A 7,481-nucleotide genomic window follows, 5' to 3' on the forward strand; every position below is an offset into this window, starting at 1 on the left:
TTATTATAAATTTATTCTTTATAAAAGAATCAAATTGAACCATTTTTTTACACCATGTACAAAACTAAATTCAAAATGGATTCAAGAATTAAATATAATACCTAAAATAAAACTCCTGGAAAAAAAACATAGGCAGTATGCTCTCTGATATTGTCTGAGCAATACTGTTTTGGATATGTCTTTTCAGGCAAGGGCAACACAAACAAAAATAAACAAATGGAACTACTTCAAACTAAAAAGCTTTTGCACAGTGAAGGAAACCATCATCAAAAAAAAGGCAACGTTTTAAATGGGAGAAGATATTTGCAAATGAAATATTTGATAATGGGTTAAAATCCAAATTATATAAAAAAGTCATACAACTCAGTAACAAAAACAAATAAAAAAACCCCAAACAATGCAATTAAAAAACGGGCAGAGAACCTGAATAGCCATTTTCCAAACAGGACATGCAGATGGCCAACAGACACATCAAAAGATGCTTGACACCACTAATTACCAGGGAAGTGCAAATCAAAACCACAAAAAGATATCACCTCACATCTATCAGAATAGTTATCATCAAAAAGACAACAAATAACAAGTGCTGGGAAGGATGTGGAGAAAGGGAACCCTCTTGCAAGCTGGTTGGAATGCAAACTGGTATAGTGACTGTGGAAAACATTATGGAGGTATTTCAAAAATTAAAAATAGAACTACCATAAGATCTAGTAAATCCACTCCTGAATATTTACCCAAAGAAAACAAAAACACTAATTCAAAAAGATATATGCACTCCTATGTTCACTGTGGCATTGATTACGATAGCCAAGATATGGAAGCAGCCTAAATGCTCGCTGGAAGATGAAAGGATAAACAAGAAGCTTATTTCCTGAATTCATACTTTAATTATCTCTCTCTGTATTATAATGGCTATACTGGATTTTAACAGCATCCAGTATGGAGCTGTGCCTAGTGATTTTTTGTTGAATGAATGCATAATAGAATAAATTGTTTTACCTAAACTAATATTAGGCTTCATTTTACAGATCAAGATTATGATCAAGCTAGGACTAGCAGTTCCCTAAGTCTAGCTTAATCTATATTAGAAATGGCTAAAAGATAGCTATTTTTAAGAGATAAGGTTTTAAAAGAGAGGAAAGGGCTAAAGAGCCGTTCTAGGGAGAGTTTATGAACCACATTTCAGAGGCTTGGGTCTGTAGTTGAAAGAAGACATTGGGAATAACTGAGAAACAGTAAGATATTGAGGGAGAGAGAGGGAGAAGGGATGTGAGTTATGCTCTTTATTATAAATTTAACTTTGTCTTCAACCTGTTGGCATGTTCTTAGAAACTACTGGAAAGATGTTAAATTGCTTAGCAATTATTTTTGGATGCCATTCTGGTACATCTTTGAATGCCATACTGGATCAACATGGAGCCACAACATAGCCCCAAGCTATTTTCAGGTTAGGTGAATGAATGGAAATTCTGTTAGATAATATCCATGACTCCAGTCCTGAAATTTTTGAAATGGAGTTCAACGATGTGGTCAGAATAGAATTTTTGACACACAACTCTTGCAAGTCAGTCCTCTGCTTAAAACGTTTTGGTGGTTTCATTCTTTTTTTTTTTTTTAACATCTTTATTGGAGTATAATTGCCTTACAATGATGTGTTAGTTTCTGCTTTATAACAAAGTAAATCAGTTATACATATACATATGTCTGACGAATCCCTTACAAAGACCTTGCTATAACAAGTTTAGGTCTCTTCTCTATGTTCTGATAGAGTAAGATAATCAGTTATTCCTTCTTTAAACTGGTAGTATCTTGAATATGTACTATATTAGTCTCAGAGCCTAGCCTAGTGCTATGGTCTAAGTGTTTGTGTCCCCCAGAATATATATGTTGACATCCTAATGCCCAGTGTGTTAGTATTAAGGAGATGGGGGCTTTGGGAGATGCTTAGATCATGAGGATAGAGCCCTCATAAATGACGTTAGTGGTCTTGTAAAAGATACCCCACAGAGCTCCCTAGCCCCTACCACCATGTGGGGACACAGCAATAAGTCAGCAATCTACAACGCAGGAGAAGGCCTTCATCAGAATACGAGCACGTTGGCACCCTGATCTTCGACTTCTAGCTTCCAGAACTGTGATAAATAAATTTCTGTTCTTTATAAGCCACCAAGTCTGTGGTATTTTGTTATAGCAGCCTGAATGGACTGTTACCTAGTAATCTCAATAAGCATTTAAGAAATATTCAATTAATACATGATATATTATTTCAAATTTACTAAACTTACTATATAATTTCAAAAATAAAGTACCCATTATATATGCATTTATTTCTAACAATGTTTCAAGAAAAAAATAAAGATGGCTGCAGCTATAAAATATATGAAACAAGTATATGTGGGGAAAAAAAAGAAAAACAAGAAGAAATTCTTAAAATCAGTAACTATTTAAAAATCCCATATATCTACTACACCTTGTCCTATGTACCTAGTATCATATGTCTTCATTTTATGGGAAAAAAATTGACAATACTATATGTAGTAAAAATGTAAAGGTAGCAGTAAGTTCAAAGTGAATCTTCTTTATTGGAAAAGTTTGTTAATATATTCTGTGTGAGTCCTTGGTTGATTCTCAACTTGCTAAAGTTTATATTTTATCTTATCTCCAATGATATGGTATCTGGCTCAGTGTAAAGACTTGTGATCATTTATTTGATTGCAACCATCTGTTCCCTAAAAGCCATTTATCTTTCTTGGGGTTTGGAATGGTATCTATAGATTCCTAGGGTGTCCTCTTTCTTTTCCCTTGAGGGAAATTACTTTGTTTTGATTGCCTCTTTCTTTTTTATTCTCTCCTGGGTTTTGTCCTAAATCAACCCTGTCCATGGGGAGTTCAAAGGCAGCAAATACAGAGCTTGAGTCTAAGAACCACAAGTGACTGCATATCAGAGAAAATGAGTATGTGTGTTCACGGGCCCCTTAGGACTTTTCATCTACTTTCAGCCTTTCAAATTCCTATGCAGAAGCAATAGTATACAGAAAACTCTGAACACTTTTTGTAAAATGGTTTTCTCTAGATAAAATATGGAGGTGCTAGGAAGAGGAAATCAGAGAACTTACCTATAATGGGCAGGTAGTGTGTGTCCATCACTATGCAAAATAATCTACTTATATAATCCATTGAATCCTCAAAACAAATCAATAACACAGGCATTCTTTTAGCTATTTTTAGTAAGAAAACTAAGAATTACAGACTTGCCCAAGGAGAACCAGTTAGTTAGTGGCAGAGCTGAATTCAAACCCATGTCTGAATAACTTCAAAACATGTTCTTTCATAAGAGTTTCTTTACTTCATACAGTTATATAACAGCATTTTAGTGCACTTTCAGCTTGATCTAAAGCTCTATTTTAGCTTGGTGGTTTATAGGTTCTATGAATGTCAGAGTACAGTCAGCCCTTGGTATCCAAGGGGGATCAGTTTCAGGAACTTTTCCCATACCAAAATCAATGGATTCTCCATTCCCTTACGTAAAATGGTATAATATTTACATGTAACCTATGCAATTCTCCCATATACTTTAAATCATCTCTAGATTACTTATGATACCTAATATGATATAAATGCTATGCAAATAGATGCCAGTGCACAGCAAATTCAACTTTTGTTTTCTGGAACTTTCTTGAATTTTTTTCTAAATATTTTCTAACCATGCTTGGTTGAATCTACAGATATGGAACCCACAGATATGGAGGGCTGAAGTGTATTCATAAGAAGAGTATTAGATGTTTCTGTCTCGCAAGGTCTGTATAGTCTAGTTTGGAAGATAGTACATGAACCACTGTAAAACATATAATTAGATGTAATGAAAATTTGAAGCCACATACATTTTTCTTTCTTCTTTCCTCCCTTCTTTCCTTCCTTCCTTCCTCCCTTCCTTCCTCCCTCCCTTCCTTCCTTTTTTCCTACCTTCCTTTCTTCCTTCCTTCCTTTTCCTTTTTTTTTTTTTTTTAATTGGTTTTTAAGGCTGGAGGGTAAATCCCTTCCCATTACTTACCTGGCTAGCACTGGAATTTACTTTAACTGCTAAAATCAATTGGTATCTTCCTCCAACTCTGTTCATTGCTTTAAAATTTTTTTGACTTCTATGTATCATTAATATTTCTATATAAATTTTACAATAAACCTAAAAATTTCTAAAAGATCTTACTGGAATTATTGTTTGAATTGTTTGGAATTTATAGATCCATCTGGGATTAAATGACATCTTGAAAATACTAAGTCTTCCAGTTCATAAGCACAACAAATCTCCTTTATTTAGGCCTTCTTTATATCTCCCAGCAATTTTCAGTGGTTTTAATGAAGAGGTCTTACATATTACTTATCCCTAAGTATTCCATGATTTTGGCACTATTGTAAAATATATTCTTTTAATTTCACGTTACACTTTTATCCTGGCAGTACCAAAAACTGTAACTGATTTTTGAGAGGTATTAAATAATTTGATCATTTTTGAGTACCTTCAATTACGGTTATTAGTAACTGAACGTTATTTGGAAATTATTGACAAATAATACTATTTGTTTAACTAATCCTTTATACTATAAAAAGCTATTTTATATTTATTACATCATTTTGTTCCTTCAACAAACTATGAGGGAGTCTGGGAAGTTATTTTAATTTTCTCAGTTTAGAACAGAAAAAAAATATATAGTAGGCATCATTTATTGAACACATTAATTACACTTACTTGTTATATCCTAAATTTGTATCCTACAAGCTTATTACATTGATCTAATAGCTTTAGTAGTTGCTTTATCAATTTCTTAGGATTTAGTATGTAGACAACCATGTCATCTACTTATTTTTTGCACTGACTAGGACAAGCAGTGTGAATTTGTATAGAAATGTGATACTGGGCATCCTCCCTTTGTTCTCAGTCTTAAGAGGAAAGTGCTAAAATTTTTATAGGACACATATTTTTGTTAGTTTTTTTTTCTTGTAGATGCCCTTTATCAGGAAGAAAGAATTACCTCTAATTCTTAGTTTCTTGAGAATTTGTATTGTGAAAAAATGTTGACTTTGACAAATCATTTTTAGTCTCCTATTGACATGATTTTTTTTTTTTTTTCCGGTACGTGGGCCTCTCACTGCTGTGGCCTCTCCCGCTGCGGAGCACAGGCTCCTGCCACGCAGGCTCAGCAGCCATGGCTCACGAGCCCAGCCGCTTTGTGGCACGTGGGATCCTCCCGGATGGGGGCACAAACCCATGTCCTCTTCATCGGCAGGCGGACACTCAACCACTGCGCCACCAGGGAAGCGCTATTGACATGATTATAAAGTGTTTTCCATTTGTTTTATAACATGGTGAATTACATTAATGATATTTGAATGTTGAACTGATATTGCATTTTTGGAATAAATTCCACTGGGTCATAGTGTACAACTGTTTTTACATAGGGATGGATTTGAGTCACTAATATTTTGCTATCATTTTAGTAGTACTGATTATTTTTCATTTTTATTAATGCCTTTGTCTGGCTTTGCTTTTAGGATTATGCTGCTTCATGAAACTAATTGTAAAGAACTCCTGTTACTGTATTTTATGAAAAAGATTGTTGATAAGATTTAAATTTTCAAAAAATATTGTATATAATGTACCAGTGAAGCCATGTGTGATTGAAAATTACTTTTTTATATTTACTACCTAAATTAGTATATGTAAAGAATATTTTCTAACATATAACATCTTCCAAATGAGCCTTTTATCTAAGTGCTGCAAAAGTCTACTGTAGTCTTAGATAGCCTCATCCACCAGAGGGCAGACAGCAGAAGCCAGAAGAACTACAATCCTGCAGCCTGTGTAACAAAAACCACATTCACAGAAAGATAGACAAGATGAAAAGGCAGAGGGCTATATACCAGATGAAGGAACAAGACAAAACCCCAGAAAAACAACTAAATGAAGTGGAGATAAGCAACCTTGCAGAAAAAGAAGTCAGAATAATGATAGTGAAGATGATCCAGGACCTCGGAAAAAGAATGGAGGCAAAGATCGAGAAGATGCAAGAAATGTTTAACAAAGACCTAGAAGAATTAAAGAACAAACAAACAGAGATGACCAATACAATAACTGAAATGAAAACTACACTAGAAGGAATCAATAGCAGAATAACTGAGGCAGAAGAACGGATAAGTGACCTGGAAGACAGAATGGTGGAATTCACTGCTGTGGAACAGACTAAAGAAAAAAGAATGAAAAGAAATGAAGACAGCCTAAGAGACCTCTGGGACAACATTAAATGCAACAACATTCACATTATAGGGGTCCCAGAAGGAGAACAGATAGAGAAAGGACCAGAGAAAATATTTGAAGAGATTATAGTTGAAAACTTCCCTAACATGGGAGGGGAAATAGCCAGCCAAGTCTAGGAAGCACAGCAAGTCCCATACAGGATAAACCCAAGGAAAAACACGCCGAGACACACAGTAATCAAATTGGGAAAAATTAAAGACAAAGAAAAATTATTGAAAGCAGCAAGGGAAAAACGACAAATAACATACAAGGGAACTCCCATAAGGTTAACAGCTGATTTCTCAGCAGAAACTCTACAAGCCAGAAGGGAGTGGCATGATATACTTAAAGTGATGAAAGGGAAGAACCTACAACCAAGATTACTCTACCCGGCAAGGATCTCGTTCAGATTCAATGGAGAAATCAAAAGCTTTACAGACAAGCAAAAGCTAAGAGAATTCAACACCACCAAACCAGGTCTACAACAAATGTTAATGGAACTTCTCTAAGTGGGAAACACAAGAGAAGAAAAGAACCTACAAAAACAAACCCAAAACAATTAAGAAAATGGTCATAGGAACATACATATCGATAATTACCTTAAATGTGAATGGATTAAATGCTCCAACCAAAAGACACAGGCTTGCTGAATGGATACAAAAACAAGACCCACCTATATGCTGTCTATAAGAGACCCACTTCAGACCTAGGGACACATACAGACTGAAAGTGAGGGGATGGAAAAAGATACTCCATGCAAATGGAAATCAAAAGAAAGCTGGAGTAGCAATACTCATATCAGATAAAATAGATTTTAAAATAAAGAATGTTACAAGAGACAAGGAAGGATACTACGTAATGATCAAGGGATCAATCCAAGAAGAAGATATAACAATTATAAATATATATGCACCCAACATAGGAGCACCTCAATACAGAAGGCAACTGCTAACAGCTATAAAAGAGGAAATTGTCAGTAACACAATAATAGTGGGGGACTTTAACACCTCACTTACACCAATGGACAGATCATCCAAACTGAAAATAAATAAGGAAACAGAAGCTTTAAATGACACAATAGACAAGATAGATTTAAATGATATTTATAGGACATTCCAGCCCAAAACAGCAGATTACACTTTCTTCTCAAGTGCACATGGAACATTCTCCAGGATAGATCACATCTTGGGTC

The sequence above is a fragment of the Delphinapterus leucas genome, chromosome 16 (assembly GCF_059928025.1).
Source record: "Delphinapterus leucas isolate spDelLeu-1000000601 "Yukka" chromosome 16, BTC_Dleu_Yukka2, whole genome shotgun sequence".
Lineage (NCBI taxonomy): Eukaryota > Metazoa > Chordata > Mammalia > Artiodactyla > Monodontidae > Delphinapterus > Delphinapterus leucas.